Source organism: Rana temporaria, chromosome 6 (genome assembly GCF_905171775.1).
Source record: "Rana temporaria chromosome 6, aRanTem1.1, whole genome shotgun sequence".
NCBI lineage: Eukaryota > Metazoa > Chordata > Amphibia > Anura > Ranidae > Rana > Rana temporaria.
Window position 1 is genome coordinate 214252651 of NC_053494.1, and position 24441 is coordinate 214277091.

Consider the following 24441-nt stretch of genomic DNA (forward strand, 5'->3'; position numbering starts at 1 on the left):
TTTTCCCCGTTCGTAAATGTCCGTTCTTGGCAGGGGGAGATTGGAGGCAGAGGGAGATTGGAGGCAGAGGGAGATTGGAGGCAAAGGGAGATTGGAGGCAGAGGGAGATTGAAGGCAGAGGGAGATTGGAGATCAGGGGGAGATTGGAGACAGGTGGAGATTGGAGACTTGGGAAGATTGTGGCACCGCAGAGGGGGATGAAGGAAGGGGGTATTGGTGGTAGAGGGGGATGGAGGCAGGGGGTGATGTGACTAAATAATTTGCCCTTATTATATCGAAAATAACAAAAACATGTTTTTTTACCTTCCCAAAATCACATTGCTATTTGCCCAGCGTACTTGTTTGTAGCCTAAATACTGAAATTTGCACCTAAAAATGTAATTGAGTAACTTTTGTGAAATGCCAGTAAAAACGTGGCTGCGCCAGTAAATTTCAGGTGTCGTGCCAGTAAATTTCAATCTGGTAAGTTGACAACACTGTCCATGCGTCCGGCATAAAATGTAGCATATGGTCACGAAGGCCAAGCACCTTAACCATTTTGGTCATATAGTCCCAGGCCACGCTATCAAATTCCTTCTCTGCCTCCAGGGATAGGAAAAAAAACTTGTTGGTGAGTGGAGGTAAGCCAATGATGTATGTTGGGTGTTATGCCACTTCCTGGTATGAAGCCCACTTGGTCCAGAGATATTAGCTGTGGAAGTAAAGGGAGAAGGCGGTTGGCGAGACATATAGCAAACAATTTGATATCCACATACTGTATAATAGTGATATTGGCTTGTAATTTGTGACTAAAGAGGGGTCTTTGCCCGTTTTGGAAAAATGATTGTTTTGTGGCCTTCTAATAGGTCACGGGAGAAAGGGGTGTGGGAAACCTTATGTGATTTGTTGGCTGGCTGTTTGAAGCAAGCTTCCCCATAGCTCTGGACATCCATACTTAAGGTACACCTTTATACCTGCGCATGTAAATCCAACTATCTACATTTCCACCTAATTGTACACCGGTTTGGGTGTAATCCTATACATTCCTTTCAAATAAGCCGTACCAACATAACTATTTCCATTTTGGCCTCTGGATCCCATGTTTTGGATAAGTATTCCATCTATTTCTGTGTATATTTTTGGAGATCCTTATGCTCCTGATTCCTTTTCGTATTACTTTTCGGTGTGGGTTCTTTGGTGGATCTGGTTTTCCTCCTTCACACCCCCCTTTTGGTCGTCAGTTGGGTGGCCGCCCTTACCGCCAAACCTTCTGGACAGTCTAGGATATCATAGATACTTCTACCACTTGCCCTTGATGAAGAGGATAAATGCATGACCTTGAAACGCGTTGGCTATCACTCTGTTCAATAGTACAAGAGTGATTCTAAATAGTGGTTGTGATCTTATGATTATTATGTTACAAATTTTTCATGTACTTTGTATACTTGCCAAGTGTTTGAGATTTTCTACTCTGTGCCTCATTTTATATTTTGTATTATTACAATTATATATGTTTTACTTATCTAATTTGCATACGCTTGTTTGGAGTCATTGCCCCACAAAGTCCCACCAGAGGGTCTCTTTTCGTTATGTGATTTGTGATTTGTTGACTCATTGCCCAACGGTATTTGAGTCCATATTTTCCGGTAAAGCGTGCCTGCACTATCTTTGATGTTGGTCTACCACACTGCGGTGGAATTTACAGAGTGATGATTTATATACACTTATTGGTGGTCACCTTCCTATATGGATACACTCCGAGGAGTGTGTTTCCTCAATTGGGACTTTTAATTGGAATGACTAAATAACCTTATAGAAAAATTGTTTGGACCAAAAAGTTCTAATAGACATAATTTATTGAAAGAAAATAAATAAATACATTAATGAACGGCTGTTACTCAATGTAAGAAACACATCCAGATGAGTGTGAGACACAAATGGGAAAAAGCACCGGCAAAAATAACAAATGACAAATAACAAATAATGAATGACAGTGACAATGCGGGACCCGACTCTCTCTATGGGGTGAGCCAGAAAACCCAACGTTTTGAGGTTTATTTTGTTCGTAGAACCTCTTCTTCAGGGGTGGGATGTTGCACTATGATTCAGCGATATCTCGGTGACCCTCAAAGTTGAGACTCTAGTTGTTGTTTATTATTATTATTGGCACTTTATATCACTATCTATATTTGATTTTAATTCACATCATATTTTAGCGCAGCACTTGTTAACCATATCCCATATTTACCTGGCAGTTAGAATGTTAAAAGGACATTACCATCATTTTGCCTTTAGCATTGCAATCTCATAATCCTGACAGTGGATAATACATGGTCAGTGAAATGAATAAAAGTAGCCCATCACTGAATTTTTAATTTCCTTAGGTATTAAAGAGATTAGCATTTTCCCGTAGTAGAATACAGAAGCCATGAATAAATGTAGCACCCGGTAGCATGACCCTGGTTAGGAAGTCAGTTAGAGTGACGTAGGAGATTTAGTCCGCAGCGATATGTTGAGTTTTATGTGTCCCCGGCTGACATAGAACTGTCATAAAGTATATTGAATGCTGAGAGCACAGGACATCCTGCCATTGCCGAAATGTTTCATTCCGCTTGTCTAGTTTACTGCAAGTAATAAGGAAAAACAAACTGTTGTGTATCCAGCGGCAGGCCTGTGGGTCAGTCCAGGGAGCCGATCTCTTGTTAATCAGAACACTGAATCTTCATGTCTTCTGTCTGTCACCAGATACTCATACCAAGGGATTTAGTAACGTTTTACAGTTTGGAGGGGGATGTGTATTAATTTATATCCACTTCAGCTCTGGAAGATTTTACCCCCTTCATGACCAGAGCCCTTTGCTTTATCGTACATCACGGGACACAGAGTACTATGGTAATTACTATATGGGTTATACGCCCACCTTCAGGTGATGGACACTGGCATAATCAAGACAGGAAGCCCCCCCCCCCCCCGGACAGGGTCAGGGAGCTATGCTATCAGATCCATTCAAAGAGCTAAAAACAAAGGCTAAAGTGGATGGTACCTGAGCCTCGGTACAGAAAAACAAGGTTTTGCCTGTAACGCTTCTCTCAGGAGAGCTGGACACTGAGATCCAGCACCTTGGTCACGTTGCTATACCACAGGTTTTCTCTGGCAGGGCACTATACAGGTCCAAGGCAGTGGACCCTATGTACAGAGGGGACCCCGTCCTTAAAGGTCTGGCATGACACCAACCCACCATGATGGGTAAAGATTGGGTCACTGTGATATTCCAGCAGTACCCTGCAGCGGGAAGGGTAAGTTAAGAAGTTCCTGGGATTTTTTCCTATGGACTTCTTTCAATAAGTAGATGATGTCTTACCTGTTTCTACCACTAGAGGGTGTAAACAAACATACCCAGTGTTAACATCCCATGCTTGCTTATTTGGAATGTGTCAGCAGCGCTTGTGGAGGAGTTCCGTCCTTTTTTCTCTGCTGTTGTCAGCCACCTGATAGGAGGGGGGGGCGAGTTTAGAAGACTCTGCCTGACCAGGAAAAGTTGGGAATCCTTCTGCTGCTTTCCCCTTCCCCCGGGTCTCCTGTTGTGGATCGTGGGAGCTTCCCTCCTTTCATATGAGTTGAATAGAGAGGATGTCACTGGTGGGTGGGACTCGGCGCCGCTGGCGTTCACGTGGATCGACATGCACATGTTCGCATAGGACTATGTATTCCTGTAAGAGAGGAACAAAAACAGGGTGAAGGGGTGCAAAAGCACAGCGGTCAGGGTCTAGGAATCCTAGCCGTGCCTCCACGGTATCACCCTCCCCTGAAAGACCTGAAACGGCTGACCAGGCTGAGCCATTGGGCTTGTCAGGCATTGTAGCTACCTCCAACATTCCAGCCTCTGCATATGTCACTAAAGATGACTTGGCTATGGCTTTGACTGGTTTAGAGGGGAAGATAGCTAGTCTGCTCGCATCTTCCTCCCAGGCTGGAAAGAAACGCGACAGGTCCCCTTCCCCTGTCCCGGGTGCGGATCAGTAGTGTATAGGGGATTCAGACGTGCCCTTAAGGGACCCATTAGAAGGGCAGGAGGATGGTTCCTCATTTAAGGACTCAGTCCCAGAGGAGACCTTCTCAGCTTCGCAGTCTCAAAGATTGCTAATTCAATCACTCACTGAGACAGTGCGTTTTGGATATAAGCTACCCCTAGCAGAGACATCTGAAGTTCCCATCTCCTCTTTGGGTTCTCTGAAGCCTCCTCAGGGTTTGCATGCTTTCCCTTTGCACCCGTTGCTCCTAGAAAGGTTTTCTCAGCTTTATCCTGAGAAGAGGGGGATCAGGGCTTCTCTGTGCAAAACCAATTCAACAGAGAAGGTAAGTATAACATGCTTGATATGTTTAAAAAATAAAATGTGATCCTTTATAATGACTTTACTTTCCTCTTTCCAAGTGCATTTCCCCAAAATAGTATAATTTTTTTATAGAAAATCTCCAAATTTTCATCAATATTTCAGTGAAATGATATCTGGTAACATCCATCCTACATACTCACAATGCGAGAATGATACTTGAGGAGGGCATCTTGGGCCAGATTCAGGTAGAATTGCGTAAATCTGCGGCGGCGTAACGTATCACATTTATATTACACCGCCACAAGTTTTACGGGCAAGTGCTTGAATCACAAAGCACTTGCCTGTAAACTTGCGGCGGCGTAGCGTAAATCCGTCAGGCGCAAGCCCGCCTAATTCAAATGGGGCGTGTATCATTTAAATTAGGCGCGTTCCCGCGCCGAACGTACTGCGCATGCTCCGTTTTGAAATTTCCCGCCGTGCTTTGCGCGAAATGACATTGCACCGACGTAATTTTTTGAACGGCGACGTGCGTTACGTCCTTTCCTATTCACAGACGACTTACGCAAAAAAAAAAAAATTAAAATTCGACGCCGGAACGACGGCCATACTGTAACATGGCAAGTCTAAATATAAGCCATGAAATAACAGCCGTAACTATACGCCGGGAAAAGCCGACTAGCGACGACGTAAGAGAATGCGACGAACGCGCGTACCTTCGTGGATCGCCGTAAACAGCTAATTAGCATACCCGACGCGGAAAACTACACGAACTCCACCCAGCGGGCGCCGAAGTATTACACCTACGATCCGAAGGCGTACAAAGCCGTACGCCTGTCGGATCGAAGCCAGAAGCCGTCGTATCTTGGTTTGAGGATTCAAACTAAAGATACGACGCGGCAAATTTGAAAATACGCCGGCGTATCAGTAGATACACCGGCGTATTTCAGCTGTGAATCTGGCCCCAAATTTTTACTAGACATGTGCACTGCCAAAAAATGTGTTCATTTCCGTTTTCGCTTCAATCGTTTTTTGTTTGTTTTTTCGTAAATTCGAAAATTTGTAAATTTTGAAAATTCCAAAAATTTGGAAATTCGTAACTTTGAAAATTCGGAATTTGTAGAATTCGTAAATCCAAAAATTCGTAAATTCCAAAATTCGTCAATTAGAAATGTCGGAATTCGTAAATTAGAAAATTCGGAAATTCACAACAACTACAAATTTATCTAAAGTTACGAATTATCTGAAAATAAAGAATGCAGCATCTAAAGAAATGGAACAAAACTAAATAATAATAAGAAATAATAATACGTTTTTTATTAATATTATTATTGTTATTATTATTAATTTGTTACGTTCCATTCGTTGAGATATGGCATTCGTTATTACGGATAATTCGTAACTTCGGATAAATTCTTATTCATTACGTTCACTAACAGACAAATTTGAAAGGAAACTTCAATACCTATAATTTAATAGTTTGTTATTATTAACCACTTAAGGACCACTTCACGCCGATATACGTCGGCAGAAGGGCACGGCTGGGCACAGGCACGTACCTGTACGTTGCCTTTAAGGGCCCAGCTCGCGACCCTATCCGAAGCTCCGCGTCCGCAGGACCCACAGACTCGATCGCCGCCGCTGTCCCGCGATCGGTTACAGGAGCTGAAGAATGGGGAGAGGTGAGTGTAAACACACCTTCCCCGTTCTTCTGTGTGGCAGTGACACTGATCGTCTGTTCCCTTATATAGGGAACGACGATCAGTGACATCACGCCTACAGCCACGCCCCCCTACAGTAAGAATCACTCCCTTAGGGCACACTTAACCCCCCTAGTGGTTAACCCCTTCACTGCCATTGTTCACAATAATCAGTGCATTTTTATAGCACTTTTCGCTGTGAAAATGACAATGGTCCCAAAAATGTGTCAAAATTGTCCAATGTGTCCGCCATAATGTCGCAGTCACGGAAAAAAACGCTGATCGCCGCCATTACTAGTAAAAAAAAAAAATATTATTAGAAATTCCATAAAACTATCCCCTATTTTGTAAACGCTATAAATTTTGCGCAAACCAATCGATAAGCAATTTTTTTTTACCAAAAATATGTAGAAGAATATGTATTGGCCTAAACTGAGGAAAAAAAAATGTTTTTTTTTATATCTTTTTTGGGGATATATATTATAGCAAAAAGTAAAACATTTTGATTTTTTTTCAAAATTGTCGCTCTATTTTTGTTTATAAAAATAAAAACCGCAGAGGTGATCAAATACCACCAAAAGAAAGCTCTATTTGTGGGGAAAAAAGGACGCCAATTTTGTTTAGAAGCCACGTCGCACGACCGCGCAATTGTCAGTTAAAGCGACGCAGTGCCGAATCGCAAAAAGGGGCAAGGTCCTTAACCTGCATATTGGTCCGGGTTCTTAAGTGGTTAATTAGTTATTATTTCAGATTTTCGAGTTTTTAGGTTTTTGAATTTTCAGATTTTTGTTCTAATTTTATAAACACATTCTTTTGCTAACACCAATTCCTAGTGAAAGGATGGTTTTACTGGCTCGATAGTCTGGTAGTAGAACAATACAAAACCTTTCACGTTTTGGGCCCCTCATTTCACAACATAACAGACCCCCCCACAGCTGAGATGAGACAACCCCGTGCGCACCAGAACCAACCCGTTCAAATCACTTACCCAGGCTTTGTGCCTTGCGGCCAACAAACGGAAAAAAAACATTCGTACATTCGGGACCTCGGCGTGATTCATTCCTACAATTCAATCTAACATACATTTTTGATTCTCGCCGTTCCCACTCAGATCAATACAGAGAATCCTCATAAGCAAAATATAAAGTGAAACATTTTGATTGTCACTTAAAAGTTAAAAGTTGAACCGCAAAGTCATTTCTGCAACGTTTGCACTTCAAATCCGACCCGGAGCTCTTCAGCAGACTTGACACAAGAAGCACAACAGAGAATGCCCTTTGATAAAAGAATCACAAAGTTGAAGCCCGGAGGAGATTATTATTGCTAAAATAGGAAATAAAATATAGATAGAACAAAAAATAAAAAAAACTCCTGAAAGCTTTCACAGATAAGAATTGCAATTGTTGCGAAAGAACATTTATTCATCTTGGAAAGTGGATTATCAAATGAAAAGTTTAAGTTCCTTCTGTGTGGCTCTGAAAGTCCCACAATCATTTTATTTTTTGCACTTTTTTTTTTCCTCCCACCACTTCACAAGGACGTTTATTGAAAAGGAACACTTAACTACCTGTTCCTGTCCCAACACTTACCTAAGATGAAAAGGTCTTACATCTTCTACGTCTTTTTTTCACGTCTATTATAAAGTATCTAACTCAACTTTTGATGATGATGTTTTTCTGGAAATTATTTTGACAGAAAGTGACATTGATTGACTTAAAGTTCTACTGCTGGAACACTAAAGAAAAAAAAAAACTATAACTACCCTGGTCAAAACTGTTCAGATATAATCAAAATAAATATTATCTAAAAAAAAAAAATGGAACCATGCCACCCAACTACTATCACCATTATGTGTGAGCATTATGTGTCAGAACCCCCCCCCCCTGAAAATGTGAGCAATAATCTGCCCGCTTACACCCTAAGCATATGTTCCCCTTCCTCCAATGGTGGCTGGTGGGTTCTTATTTGGAGGAGGGCGGAAAACAAACAACAACCCCCCGTCGGCGTGGCACAGCACCCGCTTACTTACCCGCTCATGTAGCAGGGCTGTGGTGTCCTCTCCTGAAGTGCGGGCAGCAGACGCGGCGGCTCCGGTGTCTGCTCCTCCAGCTTCCTCCATCGTGTGTCTTCAGCCAAAGCGCTAGGCATCCAATAGGATCACCTGACTCTTTGGCCAATCGGGAAACAGGTCTCATGGACCTGCCTCCTGATTGGCGGGGAGGAACTTTAGGGTGATAATAGTAAAAAATGTATTTGCTATAGACAGACAGCTGGGTGGACTCAGAGCGCAATGCTCTGCATGCTGAGCTCACCCTTTTTTGAAGCCTATTAGAGCCTCCAAAAAAAAGAAACGCCACATTGAAATCCATGGTCTGGCGCCACTGATATGTACAGTAGATCAGAGGGCCAGATACATGGATAGGGGAGGTGGTTTCTGTGTGCCCTCTATGGACAGGCCACCACTGCTTTCTCCACAAGCATCTGGTGCCACTCAAAACGTGCCAGCTTTCACACAGCCTTACCAGGTGGACAAATTAGGACAAATTCGGGTGACCGATCCGGTCAGTGGGGGAGCGCAACTATCTGCAAAAATTTCAATTAAACTCACTGTATTCTTCTTAATGTTTGCCTATTTTCTAGACATGTGCTCACTGAAATATTTTGTTTCGTAATTTCGCTTTTGTTCGAAAAATAAATTTATTTCGTAACTCCCGAAATTTGTTTTTATTTATTTTGTTTTTCGTTAAAAAAAATGCATTCATCCGAAAATCCAAATTAAGGTCAAATCTGTCATTGAAGGCTTATGGTGTCGGTCGAATGTTCTAAAAAAAAAAAAAAGAAGATTCGACAAAAAAAAAAAAAAATGTTGACTCTTCATGTCTCTCTATGTCGAATCTTCATGTCTCTCTATGTCGAATCTTCATGTCTCTCTATGTCGAATCTTCATGTCTCTCTATGTCGACTCTTCATGTCTCTCTATGTCGAATCTTCAAGTCTCTCTATGTCTAATCTTTTCTCTCTATGTCTAATCTTTTCTCTCTTTGTCGACTCTTCTTCATGTCTCTATAATGTTGAATCTTTTCTCTCTATGTCGAATCTTCAAGTCTCTCTATGTCTAATCTTTTCTCTCTATGTCTAATCTTTTCTCTCTTTGTCGACTCTTCTTCATGTCTCTATAATGTTGAATCTTTTCTCTCTATGTCGAATATTTTCTCTTTATGTAGAATAATATTGGACTAATAGAGTTAAGGTTAGGCACATTCGACCGCAACGAAAATGAAAATAAAGCATTTGTTTATGTCGGATCTTTCGGTTTTCACGTCTCTGTGCTTTCGTTATCGTTTGTTAAAACGATAACAAAAATACCTGAAATTCGGACGAAAATGCATTCGGACGAAAACGAATGCACATGTCTACTATTTTCCCAAAAAAGCACATCCCAAAGCCATGTGCGCCATTAAACAGCTAAATACATCTACGTGTATGTCGAGTGGCTCGGGTTCTACCTATCCTCCCACCCGACTCCCTCCCTGACCGCCTACCTCGTGCAGGGATTCACCTCAGGATTCCACCCTGACCTAATCACGATGACCCACGAATGCAAGAACCTACTCTCAACTGCCACCGATGAGTCAGCCATCTTGTTGCAAACCGAACTGGACCAGGGGTACATGATTGACCCCTTTTCCAAGTCACCTTTCACCGTCTGGAGAGTCAGCCCTATTGGACTTGTCAAGGGCAAGTTTTCTAATAAACTTTTTTTAGTGTATGATTTGTCCACGCCTCATTGTTCAGAGGAATTTACCCTTAGGTATTCATCAGTCGACCTATCTATTCAAGCCATCATTAGCATAGGAGTAGGTGCTTGGCTGTCCAAAGCGGACATCTCGGAAGCATTAAAATTACTGCCCATCCAGTAGAAAGGCTTGTACTATTTCGCCACCAAATTGACAATTTGCTCTAAAAGCTGCCCGTGGAGGTTCGATACATTTGCCCAGTCCCTTTCCTGGATCCTGTCGCACCAGGCACATTGCCAAAAAGTGATCCACTATCTCGATGACTTCCTGTTCATTGAAAAATCTGTTGAACGACCAGTAGACTTGGACAGCGTGAGAGGGGTATTATCTAATCTTAATGTGCCCATAGCAGAAAATAAAGTGGAAGGCCCGGCACAGTCCATCACCTTTTTGGGTGTCACGCTCGACACACGGTCCATGCAGGCCAGCCTGCTGCCTGACAAGTTGACCCAGATCAGTTTGGTCGCTCACATCTTTACCCTTACTCAAGGATGCACCAAGAAAAAGCTACAATATTTGCTTGGCATGCTTTATTTTGCCACAAGGATCATTCTTCAGGGGCGGTTCTTCATTTCGCGCCTTTTAGTCTTCCTCTCCCATTGTGGTGGATGATTATAAAATCCCTATTTTCAAATTAGGCTAATTCTTTTTATTATTGGAATCGCTTGGATGTTGCCAAATGTTGCTTTTCTTGCTTTTCTTATAAGATATATATGCATGTGTGAAATATATGTATCACAACAAAAGATTATTCTCCTTAAAGAGCTTATATCAGGAATGATATATAATGATTTGAAAAGTTATGGATCCAGCATTATACAAGAACAGATGCTGCTATCCTCCATTACATGTGTGTCTCTATTCACCCCTTCCCTGCATTACTGGATAACTTTCGAGAGGAAGTTCCCAGCCCCCACTGCATTTCCTGTATAGCTTTCCATAGCTTCAAGAAGAAACTGTGACTTTGCCCCCCCATCTTCTCTTCAACCCCCACCAAAGGAATTCTATGTAAAAATGGCGAATGAGTTTGAAAAAGGACACGAGGGAACTTTATGTCACATGACAAGAAGGGTGTGTGCAGCTGGTCTGGGATGAACTTGTGGAATAGGAAACCATCCTTTATATGAACTGGCGGATGGATTGATGGGTGTGCATATTTTTGTGATGTTGTATTTTCAATAAAGCTAAAGAGAGGAGGATTTCTCCTTCCTGTTTGGGATCGAAGCCGAGAGAGGTGAGATGTGAAATCATGTTTGTCTAGATTGCATTGTCTCACTTTATAATTTGGATCAGCCGCAGAAATGAATAGCCCTGAGATTGGATCAGGATATCAATTAAGTAATGAGTCCATGTCACCCATGCTAAAGATCCCGACCAAATTCTTTGACTGGACAAAGCAGCAATAGCGGATTTGTCAGCGTGGGATGTATTTATCACAAATTGGAATGGCATATCAATGTTCATTCCTTCAGCATCCTCTTCTGCATTTTGGGTAGTCATGGACACTGCAGCCTCTACAGGCTTTTCCGGCAATTTTTGACCATCATTGGTTTGCAGGACCATGGCCACCAGAAATCCTCCTGATCCACAAGTTCAGTAAATTCTCCTCACTATTCAAACTCTACCCCATTGTTGCAGCAGCTCAAGTCTGGGGCAGTGCCTTGGCAGGGCAAACAGTGACTTTTGCCACAGACAATCGGGCCACAGTCAATATCATAAACAAAGGCAGGTCCAAATCGCTAGTCATCATGTCCTTCCTGCGCAGGCTGGTACAACTATCCCTGCAGCACTAATTCAATGTGCACTGCATCTATATCCCCTGCAAGTGCAATGTCCCGGCAGACGCACTATCCGGCTTTAACTTTGCCTAATTTTTTTTTGCAGGAACCTGGAGCCGAACCAACCACATCTTTTATCCCACCTTGGTCACAACTGACGTTGGATTAAAGCAACACCTTCATGATGTGACTCGCCTTATTAATCGGTCACTATCCTGCAAACACCCCGAAGGTCTACCATACTGCCTGGAATTCCTACGACAGGTTCCTAGCCTCTAACCCCGAGGCAGTATCAGGAGATCTTAAGCACATCCTGGCTTTCATATCATACTGCCACACGCAGCTGGCGTTATCACATAATACCATCAGACTCTACTCAGCTGGCATCCAGTGTTTCGTCTCCTTACAGGACCCTACCAAACCATCCTTGTTCGCTGTCCACGCAGTCAGAATTATCCTATGTGGTATCCAAAGGCAGCAGCCCCAAACCAGTAGCAAGTGCCTACCTGATACTTGCGCCATCTTCAGAAACATGTCTACCATCCTGTCACATTCCTCCTTCGGTTTAATGCCCAGCCTGGTAATTTAAATAGCCATCTACCTGGCCTTTTATGGGTTCTTACGTCTGAGCGAGTTCACTGTCACCAGCCCCGGCTGTCAGGTACTACGCAGGCGCCATCTGACACACCATCAAAATCGCTTCATCCTTCCCCTTCTTAGTGTCCAAAACGCGGCAGTCCGGTCCCGGGGTAGATATCAAACTTTTCCAGACTCACATCGCTTGATGCCCAGTGGCCATTCTAGACCAGTTGTTATCTCATCTGCCCGACCTGTCGGAGCCTAGCCCATTGCTACTGTTCCTTACCAACCCTCTGAGTGGTAGCCAGTTCACCAGACACATTAGGATCCTCTTGCTTAACTTAGGCCTTGACACCGACCGATATTCTGGACATTCCTTTCGGATCAGAGCAGCATCAGCAGTATCACAACACGGGGTACCGGACCATGTCATCAAGAAGCTGGGCAAGTGGAAATCTGCTTGCTTTGCTCAAAACATTCCCAATCCACAAGCAGAAATGTTACAAGCCTTCAGCAAGCTTGCCCAGTAGTACGTTACCAGCTCAAATAAATAATTACTTCCTTAACCAAGAGTTTTGCCCCTTCTCTTGGCATATCGTCCAGCAGACCAGGGCACACTTCAGGTCTACTTTATGCTGTTAGTCTTGTGGTGTGTTTATGTGGTTCACATCTTTCCTGGTCATAGAGCTCCGACCATAGATAGGAAGGACAGTATATTGGCCTGAAATTATGGGAGGAGCCCAGGGGTATTTAATCAGACTACCCACAGGGGTCTTTGTCGGTTCCAGTGCGCGGTACCCACCCACCTATTCCCTTTCTCAGGGCACTTCTCTAAAAACACTTTCTCTACAAACCATCCACTCACTTATCTTTTTTTTTTAATTGTTTATTTATAAATTTTTCAAATCGTACAAAAAAGGTACAGATGAATAATTAACAGTATAAAGAGATACAGGTATACATTGTCTTAGTGAACTACTAAGCAAACAAAATCAGCATAAGTATTGGAATAGTGATGTGAAGAGACGATTGTCTTGAGTGGGAGTAAGGGAGTGCATCACAATATCAAAAGAGAAGACTCAGAAAATGGGCGCGATAACATCTGTCCAAGCGCCATGGAGGCAACATAATCATTCTATAAACATACTGTAAAATTGGACAGAAAAACAAGAATAAAACCCTGCATATAAAAGTGGTAAACACACTAGTGGGAAGCTTAGGTAAATGAAGCAAACTAACTTGATTCGTCTCCTTCAGACCCATAAACTGAGTCATCCCACACTGACCACGTATCAGAAAATTTATCTTCCGTACCCTCTACTGTAGCCGTCAGTTGCTCCATTTTCCTGATGTCAGCCACAGTAGAGAGCAGCTGTGGGATTGTTGGAGGCGAAGAGGACAGCCATAGTCTGGGGATGACCCTCCTAGCAGCCAGCAGTATAAAAGATATTAATCGGCGCAAGGCCTTAGGGACACACTCACTTATCTTGGGTGTGCCCCCTTCTCTTGGCATACCGTCCAGCAGATCAGGGCACAATTCAGGTCTACTTTATGCTGTTAGTCTTGTCTCCTGTTTATGTGGTTTACATCTCTCCCGGTCATAGGGCTCTGACCATAAATAGGAAGGCCAGTATGGTGGCCTGAAATTATGAGAGGAGGCCGGGGGGTATTTAAGCAGACCAGCAATAGGGGACTTTGTCGGTTTCAGTGTGCGGTACCTACCTACCCATTCCCCTTCTTAGGGCACTTCTCTAAAAACACTTTCTATACAAACCATTGCCTCGCTTATCTTTGGTATGCCCCATTCTATTGGCATACCATCCAGCAGACCAGGGCACACTTTAGGTCTACTTTATGTTGTTAGTCTTGTAGCTTGTTTATGTGGTTCACATCTCTCCCAATCATAGGGCTTTGAATATATACAGTACATATATATAAACACAGTGGGGTAGATTCAGAGAGCAATTACGCCAGCGTATCCATAGATACGCCGCGTAATTGCTAAGTAGCGCCGGCGTATCTACTTTCTGTATTCAGAAAGCTAGATACGCCGACTTTAGCCTAAGATACGACTGGCATAAGTCTCTTACGCCGTCGTATCTTAGGGTGCATTCTGACGCTGGCCGCTAGGTGGCGCTCCCATAGATGTCAGCGTAGAGTATGCAAATTACATACTTACGCCGATTCACGAACGTACGTGCACTCGGCGGTGGTTCGCGTACGTCGTTTTCATCGTAAGGCTGCTCCTGCTATTAGGAGGCGCAGCCAATGTTAAGTATGGACGTCGTTCCCGCGTCGCAATTTTAAATTTTTACGTCGTTTGCGTAAGTCGTCCGTGAATGGCGCTGGACGCCATTTGCATTCACGTCGATACCAATGACGTCCTTGCTATGTCAATTACCGCAATGCACGTCGGGAAATTTTAGGGAGGGCGCATGTGCAGTACGTTCGGCACGGGATCATTTGAATTACGCGCGCTTACGCCAGCACCTTTTACGATATGCTGCCGCAACTTTATAGGCAAGTGCTTTGTGAATCAAGCACTTGCCCATAAAACTTGCGGCGGCGTAACGTAAATGTCATACGTTATGCCGCCACAGTTTTGCATGCTCCTACCTGAATCTACCCCAGTATATATATATATACAGTATATATATATATAGAGAGAGATAGATATACACTCCCAGGTCTGTGGCATGCATGCGCACCGCCGGCAATTCGCTCCCATTGTGACCATAGATAGCCATCCTCAAAACTGGAGTAGGGAAAGGATACAACTTTTTACAATAGTTTTATTGCTGTCTAAGCCTTACTGACCCATTTCTTGCAATGGCTGCCACTAGGGCATTATTAAGCGAGGGAAAAATCTCCCCAATCTTTCCAGCACTAGTCAAAAAAAATAGCTGGAGCTCGGCTTTGATACTTATTTGACACTTGCCTGCCACAGGTCTTTGTTCAATTTTTTTTCCTTTTCCAACAATTTGTGCTATAACCAGGATACTATGAACACTGTGCTTGTTACTTACTACAGATGACACCCAAGGTCATGTTTTATTTACGCTCCTTTCAAAGCTGGATGTCTCCTCTCTATCTCTTACTTGCATGACACTGAACTGCATCAGCTATCTGAACACAGGGAAAAAAAGAATGAAAGAATGCTGGCCGGCCTCCAAAGAATTTAACCGTATGTTACAGAAGGAAAATAAGACAAATTACAGATTTCAAAAGAAAAAAAAAAGGATCACAAAGCCTGTATGAATGGCTGTAATTTTCCCCATATGGAAGTCAATTAAACCCATTATAAGTTGGATGTTATTATGGAGCTGTGTAAAAAAAGAAAACATTAGGCACAGTCATTTCATGAAAAAACGGCTTTCCAGCATCATGGCGGTAGGTGGTCAACAGTTTTGTAATTATAAATGAATAAGATACTTAGGGGTTATTGTTTGGGAAGTGTTCCCAGCAATACATAATTGTAGGCTCTTTGAGTTTTTAGCATCGGTCTGTCGCTTTAAAACAATAGGCTCACGGCCAAGGGCCAAGCTATTTACAGCATTCTAAATTCTTTGTTCAATTTGTCAACCAAAGGAGGCAGTGAGAGAGTCAAGAAGCTTTTGCTTGTTTGTGGCCGATGTTGGGATTTTTTCAACGGGACAACTGTTATGTATATATCTGTGGAGCTCAAGATAATGAGGGTGGCCTCCTCCACAGTTCCAGTTCAAGCGCACCTGGAAGTGGAGACAGGGACTGCTAAGGCACACAAAAAAGTCACATGATTGTGTGACGTAACACGTAGGAAGGAGCTGACCCCAACTGGAAGTTAGCAGAGCGCCATCTTGGAGAGAGGTACCAACAGGCTTTACATAAATGGCAGCCCATCCATTAGGGGCACACGGCACACCTCCCCTTCCCCCCATCCATGCATTCGGCCCTCTAAACTACATGCAGGGCACTGGACACAGAGGACCGGATTCAGATAGAGATACGATGGCATATCTCCTGATACGCCGTCGCATCTCTGAGTTCCGTCCGTCGGATCTATGCGCCTGATTCATAGAATCAGGTTCCGCATAGATCTCCCTAAGATCCGACAGGTGTAAGTGACTTACACCGTCGGATCTTAGGCTGCAATCTCACGCTGGCCGCTAGGTGGCGCTTCCGGTTGTATACGCGCCGAATATGCAAATGAGGAGATCCGCCGATTCAAAAACGAACGCCCGACTGTCGCTTTTTTTTTACGTCGTTTGCGTTCGGCTTTTTCCGGCGGATAGTTACCCCTGCTATATGCGGCGTATCCTATGTTAGGTATGGCCGTCGTTCCCGCGACGAGTTTTGAATTTTTTACGTTGTTTGCGTAAGTCGGTCGCGAATACGGATGGACATAATTTACGTACACGTCGAAACGAATGACGTCCTAGCGACGTCATTTGGAGCAATGCACGCTGGGAAATTTAGCCGGCGACGCATGCGCAGTACGATCGGTGCACGGACGCGCCTGATTTAAATAGTAAACTCCCCCTAGCCGCGGAATTTGAATTCTGCCGGGGGATTTACGATCCGCCGGCGCAACTTTAGAGGCAAGTGCTTTCTGAATACAACACTTGCCTCAAAAACTTGCGCTGACGGATCGTAAATAAGATAGATCAGCGGATCTTTAGATCCGCGTAATCTATCTGAATCTACCCCATGGATTCCAATTTTTTTTGTTTGTTTTTTTAAGCACATGATTAGAGACAGAGGCTCAAATAGGCTTTAAAAAAGGGCTAGGCTCAGGACGCAGATCAAGCCAGCACCTCCAACGCCTCGGTGTGAAAGTAGCCTAAAAGTGATTGTGAAGTCTCCTTTTTTTAAAATAACAAACATGTTATACTTACCCCCTCTGTGTAATAGTTTTGCCCAGATCCTCCTTTTCTCAGGTCCCTCTTTGCTTCTCCTGGCCCCTCCCTCCTATCGAGTGACCCCACAGTCAGCAGCTTTCTATGGTGGCACTGGAGCCGAGTCAGAGCTCAGTGTGTCCATTCAGACATGGAGCCCCGGCCTGACCCTGCCCCATTTCTGCCCTGATTGGCTGAATGACTGTGATTGACAGCGACGGGAGACAATGGCACCGCTGCTGTGGGTAACTTGCTGGGTAACTTGCTGGCGGTCCCGGCTCCTTCCCCTTGCCGAGTGCCCCCAAGATCAAGCCTTATGCTATAGGAGCACTTTAGCAGGCTCACTCCAGATATCAGATGGAGTGTCCTGGGTGGCTGTCAGAAAGGCACTCACTGAAGCCCAGATGCAGAGAGCGGTTCACTCTTGAACTAAGCGCACTCCACCCCCCTGGAGATGATACAAATGGTGAATCACACAAAGAGGCACAAGCCACCAGCAGCTTGGGTAGGTCTTGCGTGAAGGTCACTGAGGGGCTAGTTAGCTGTACAGGAGCTGGCAGGTACTGGGACCCAACGGGTAACAGGAATACAGAGTCCAGCACAGGCCGAAGGTCAAGCACAAGTGACAAGTCTGTAAGCAGGTAGAGGGTCAAACACAGGAGGCTAGAGGCCAATCCGAAGACAGGCTGAGGGTCAAGGCACAGGAGACTCAAGATAATTCCATGAACAGGCTGAGGGTCAAACACAGGAGATAAGAAGCAGAGTCTGTAAAGCAAGCCAAGGGTCAGGTCCAGGAGGAGATCAGAGCAGGTCAAGACCAATCCGGGTCACAAAAGGTAATCAAAAGGCAGGAAGCAGGAACAAGTGCACAGGATGCTGAGAGATAAACCAGCGTTTTGCTTGTGGAATGAAGCAGCTTTTATAGGCCAGCCAGGGACTCACACTATACGTGTGCTAGTGCGCATGCGCGCGCCGCCGTTCTGTTGGGCCTCGCACCGAAGCACGCAGGGAAACGAATCGCGGGCGATAATGACAGGATTGATTCTGGTTTCTTCCCTGACAGCGGCTTAGACACTCGTGGACATCGCTGGAGAGAGATGGGGCTCAGGTAAGTAATTAGGGGGTGCTGGGGAGGCTGCTACACACAGAGGGCTGGATTCACAAAGAGTTACGCTGGCGTATCAGTAGATACGCCGACGTAACTCGGAATCTAAGCCCGTTGTAAGTTTACGTGTATTCTCAAACTGAGATACACTTAAACCTAGCTAAGATACGACGGCCTGCGCTGTCGTATCTTAGGGTGCAATTTTTCAGCTGGCCGCTAGGTGGCGCTTCCGTTCATTTCAGTGTAGAAAATGTAAATGACTAGATACGCCGATTCACGAACGTACGCTTGCCCGTCGCAGTAAAGATACGCCGTTTCCGTAAGAGGTACGCCGCGTAAAGATAAAGCTGCCCCCTAGGTGGCGTAGCCAATGTTAAGTATGGCCGTCGTTCCCGTGTCAAAATTTGAAAATTTTACGTAATTTGCGTAAGTTGTCCGTGAATGGGGCTGGACGTAATTTACGTTCACGTCGAAACCAATACGTCCTTGCGGCGTACTTTGGAGCAATGCACACTGGGATATGTACACGGACGGCGCATGTCACCAATCATTTACATAAAACACGCCCAACTCATGCTCATTTGAATTAGGCGCGCTTACGCCGGCCCCGTTTACGCTACGCCACCGTAAGTTAGGAGGCAAGTGCTTTGTGAATTCAGCACTTGCCTCTCTGACTTAAGGCGGCGTAGCGTAAATACGATACGCTACGCCGCCGTAAAAATGCGCCGATCTACGTGAATCCAGCCCAGAAGATTTATTATCTTAATGCAGGGGTCTCCAAACTGCGGCCCGAGGGCCGGATGTGGCCCTTTGCTAGTCTTCATCCGGCCCTTGGGGCAGTATTGCTTCCAATGATATGAGGCACTATTCCTCCCAATGGCACCAACAATGGGGCACTATTTCTTAGACTAATAGCAATGATGGAGCACTATTCCTCCTCCCTACTGCCCACCAACACTGGGGCCATGTTTATTCTCACTGATGCTCGGCCCTGGGGCATTTTCATACCTGATTCGGCCCCCCTGAAGTCTGAAAGACCGTAAACTGGCCCTTTGCTTGAAAAGTATGGAGACCCCTGTCTTAATGCATAGAATGCACCTTCTGCCTTCACAACTCCTTTAAGAAAACATACAGGCAAATCTCCGAAGACCGGCAAATGGCCTTGGACAGCCTATTTCTGTTGCGATACGTCGCCGTTCCTAGAGCCCTCGCCGCCGTACATTTCATTCCCTTTCCGCAATGACATCCGGAGAGATTAACGGCTCTGCCAGGCTAAGCTGCGAGTCTATGACCAATCAATCCGCTCACGGCAAGACGAAAGCAAAATATACCTCTCGTGATTTAAATTGGGGCTGTCAACGTGTCCGGCCCATCTCAGGTCACGTCACATGAAAGATGATTGGGAGCGGGACGGGTTCCATCACATCGGCCTGGACTAGATGGAGGAATTATAAGACATGGACTTGAAAAATGGTGCCGATCCATCTGTGGAGAGCATGCATGAGGCAGTTTAATTCCGCAAGGGAAAAAGGTTTTCCTAGAAAGAATGGAAACCTGTGATAGCGACTGAAGAGAACTGACACCTTCAAATGTAAGAAAAGAACTGTAGGACCGGAGAGAAATGACAAGGGGCAAGAGGGGGAGAGAAAGTAAGAGCTGGAGAGGAGGAGAGAAATAAAGGGAAGGGTGAAAACGAGAGAAAGAGAGATAGAGAGAGATTTAGGGAAAAAAATAAAGATGTAAAGCAGAGCTTCAGGTAAAATGCTAATTACACAAAATACAAAACACGAAATACAAATAGCATACAATCGTTTACCGGCTTAAAGTGGAACTAAACTGCCACTGATATTATTCACAGTATTCACTGTTTTAGGCTGCATACCTACTTGATGTCAAGGTATACAATTATCACAGTAATAATACCTTGGAACTTTTTTGTCTACCAAACCTTGCATGGTTGATTCACATCTGATTCTGATCACTTATAAAACCATATGGTAGGGTGGAATACCTATTATTTGGTTTTTGGGGAGTACCCAAACAGGGTTACCAGTTGGCGCTACATTATTATATATTTACGTTCACAAAGCATCCACTTTGTTATGTTGGCGGCCTGATTCACATTTTTTATTTTGGCTAGCGCAATATTACTATATATACACTATTTCAAGGGGTATGAATACCTTTTCAAGGCACTGTAAGCACCTATAGCCAGATTCAGATAGCTTTACGCCGGCGTAACTCTGAATTTACACCGTCCTACATTTAAGCGTATTCTGGAAACCAGATACGCTTAAATTAGGCTAAGATACGAGCGGCGTAAGTCTCCTACGCCGTCGTATCTTAGGCCGGGTACTAACGAGCAAACATGTACGATGAAAGCGGTCCGTCGGACCGTTTTCACCGTACATGCCTGCCAGAGGGCTTCTGTACGATGGTTGTACTAACCATCGTACAGAAGTCCGCGCGTAAACACTACGCGGGGCGTGTCCGCGTCGTCGCCGCGACGATGGTGAGGCGACGTGGGCGGGCCTGCCATTTAAAGGCTTCCACGCATGCGTCAAAGTCATTCGACGCATGCGAGGGACGGCGGGCGATCGGACATGTACGGTAGGTCTGTACTGACGACCGTACATGTCCGAGCGGGCAGGATTCCAGCGGACGGTTTTAAAACACGTCCAGGAATATTTGTCTGCTGGGAAAAGGCCCGGCGGGCAAATGTTTGCTGGAATTCGGCCCGCTCACGCCTACACACGATCGAACATGTATGCTGAAACTGGCCCGCGGACCAGTTTCAGCATACATGTTTGGTCGTGTGTACGCGGCCTTAGGGTGTACGGGGCCTTAGGGCCGCTGGCCGCTAGGTGGCGCTTCCGTTGAGTTTGGAGTAGAATATGCAAATGACTAGATACGCCGATTCACGAATGTGTTCCCTGCTAGGTGATTCTTACTGTGGGGGGAGGGGACAAGGGACACACCATCGGTCTCCTCTCTCCCTGACAGGACGTGGATCTCTGTGTTTACACAGATCGCGGGTACCTGGCAGATATCGCGGCTGACTAGGCACGCGCATCGGCACCTGAGTGACGCGGTGCGCGCACGCCCCCCAGTGGCGGGAAGCCAGAGGTCGTAAATAATGGCCTCCCGATATTGTAGAGCCACCTTTTGGCCGTCAATTGTCGATGGCCCGGATAGGAAGTGGTTAAAGTTGTTGCCACCTGATAACTTAGGGCCAGATTCTCAGAGACTTACGTCAGCGTATCAGTAGATACGCCGTCGTAAGTCCAAATCTGCGCCGTCGTAAATTTAAGCGTATTCTGGAAACCAGATACGCTTAAATTAGGCTAAGATACGAGCGACGTAAGTCTCCTACGCCGTCGTATCTTAGGGTGCAATTTTTCCGCTGGCCGCTAGGTGGCGCTTCCGTTGAGTTCAGCGTAGAATATGTAAATGACTAGATACGCCGATTCACGAACGTACGCGCGCCCGTCACAGTATCCGTTTCCGTAAGAGGTACGCCGGTGTAAAGATAAAGCTGCCCCCTAGTTGGCCTAGCCAATGTTAAGTATGGCCGTCGTTCCCACGTCGAAATGTGAAAATTTTACATCGTTTGCGTAAGTCGTCAGTGAATGGGGCTGGACGTAATTTACGTTCACGTCGAAACCAATACGTCCTTGCGGCGTACTTTGGAGCAATGCACACTGGGATATGTACACGGTCGGCCGTAAAAAACGTCAATTACGTCGGGTCACAAGTCATTTACATAAAACACGCCCCCCTCATCCTCTTTTGAATTAGGCGCGCTTACGCCGGCCCCATTTACGCTACGCCGCCGTAACTTAGGAGGCAAGTGCTTTGTGAATACAGCACTTGCCTCTCTGACTTACGGCGGCGTAGCGTAAATACGATACGCTACGCCGCCTCAAAGATGCACACGTCTACCTGAATCTGGCTACTAATGTTGTCATTTGGTCATTTGAAAATTGTATAAATAATTATTTTTATTTATCAAGTAACCATACTGTAATCTTTTTTTTTTTCCTGAACTGAGTTCTCCTGAAAGCCTATGGTGGGTAAACATTTTATTTTACTTCTTTTTTAGTTCTCCTTGCACATTCAGTTCCTTTTGCAGTTTTTATTGTCTTGTAACATTTTATCACACCACATATTACAGTGTTTCCCTTGCTAGCACAATGCCTGGCAATTGTTATCAAAATGTTTATCACCAACAAGATCTAAAGTGTAAAGTATGTTCACCGGAGCAGTGATGTATGCTTCTGATCGAAGTTTGAGAGGCAAAAAAAAAACAAGACAAATATGTAATTACATCTCGACCTGATCTTGTTCTTGTGCCAGGAGTCTTTATTTGCTTTTATACTCCTATGATGATGGGACGGCGTACTTGATATTCATTTATGCAACACTCTGTAATCTATATTTAATAGAGTACCAGACTGTGACATAAACATGGTTTAAACATGTGTATCCAGCCAAAAACCTTCCAAACAACAGGCCAGATTCACAAAGAGATACGACGGTGTATCTCCTGATACGCCATTGTATCTCTGACTTACACCGGTCGTATCTATGCGCCTGATTCATAGAATCAGTTACTCATAGATGTGGCTAAGATCCGACAGGTGTAACTGTGTTACACCGTCGGATCTTATTTGTAATTTAAAAATGGCGCTGATTTACGCTGAATAATATGTAAATCAGCAAAATGTACGCAAATTCACGAATGTACGCGGACCCGACGCAGTGTTGTTACGACGTTTCCGTAGCGGCTTTCCCGGCGTATACTTACCCCTGCTTCTATGAGGCGCAGCCAATGTTATGTATAGCCGTCGTTCCCGCGTTAATTTTGAATTTTTTGACGTTGTTTGCGTAAATCGTTCTGTAATACGGATGGACGTCATTAACGTAAGCGTCGATACCACTGACGTCCTAGCGACGTCAGTTGGAGCAATGCATGCCGGGAAAATTCTCGGACTGCGCATGCTCATTTAAATCGGCGCGGGGACGCGCCTGATTTAAATAGTACACTCCCCCTAGCCGCGGAATTTGAATTCCGCCGGGGGATTTACGATCCGCCGCCGCAAGTTTGGAGGTAAGTGGTTTGTGAATTACCCACTTGCCTCTAAAACTTGCGGCAGCGTATCTTAAAACAGATAGATTTTGCAGATCTAAAGATCCGCTGATCTTTCTGAATCTAGCCCAACATTTTTATCATTTTTTTCTCACAAATAAATACATATAGCCAGATTCAGAGAAGTTTACGCCGCCGTATCAGTAGATACGCCGTCGTAACTCTGAATCTGCGCCGGCGTATCTTTAAGTGTATTCTCAAATTGAGATACACTTAAACCTAGCTAAGATACTATTGCCTGCGCCGTCGTATCTTAGCTTTCTATTTCGGCCGGCCGCTAAGCGCGTGAACGCTGATTTACGCCTAGAATGCGTAAATCAGCGAGATACGCCTATTCACGAACGTACGCTTGCCCGTCGCAGTAAAGATACGCTGTTTACGTAAGGCGTTTTCCGGAGTAAAGTTAGTCGAACAAAAAGCTGGCCTAGCCAATGTTAAGTATGGACGTCATTCCCGCGTCGAATTTTAAAAATTATACGTCGTTTGCGTAAGTTGTCCGTGAATGGGGCTGGACGTAATTTACGTTCACGTCGAAACCAATACGTCCTTGCGGCGTACTTTGGAGCAATGCACACTGGGATATGTCCACGGACGGCGCATTCGCCGTTAGTTAAAAACGTCAATCACGTCGGGTCACGAGTCATTAACATAAAACACGCCCTCCTGTTCCTCATTTGAATTAGGCGCGCTTAGGCCGGCCCATTTACGCTATGCCGCTGTAACTTAGGAGGCAAGTGCTTTGTGAAGACAGCACTTGCCTCTCTGACTTACGGCGGCGTAGCGTATATGTGATACGCTACGCCGGCTCAAAGTTAAGCCAGTCTTTCTGAATCTGGCTATTTGGTGGTATTTAAAGGGGTTGTAAAGCTTTGTGTTTTTTTTTCACCTTAATGCAGAGTGAATGCTTTCTGGCGCGGGACCTTGTTGGTAAATGAGGGCATTAACGATTCCTTCAATATACTTGAGGTAAGTGATTTGTTGGTTTTGAGTTGCTTTTTGGCAGCAGACAAATAAATTAACCACTTTACAACCAAGGACGTCATATGAAGTCCTCGACTTTGTGCGGTGATATCTGAATGATGGGGGCAGCTACAGGCATCATTCAGATATCACCGTCTTCAGCCGGCGATTCTGTGCACAATAAGAATG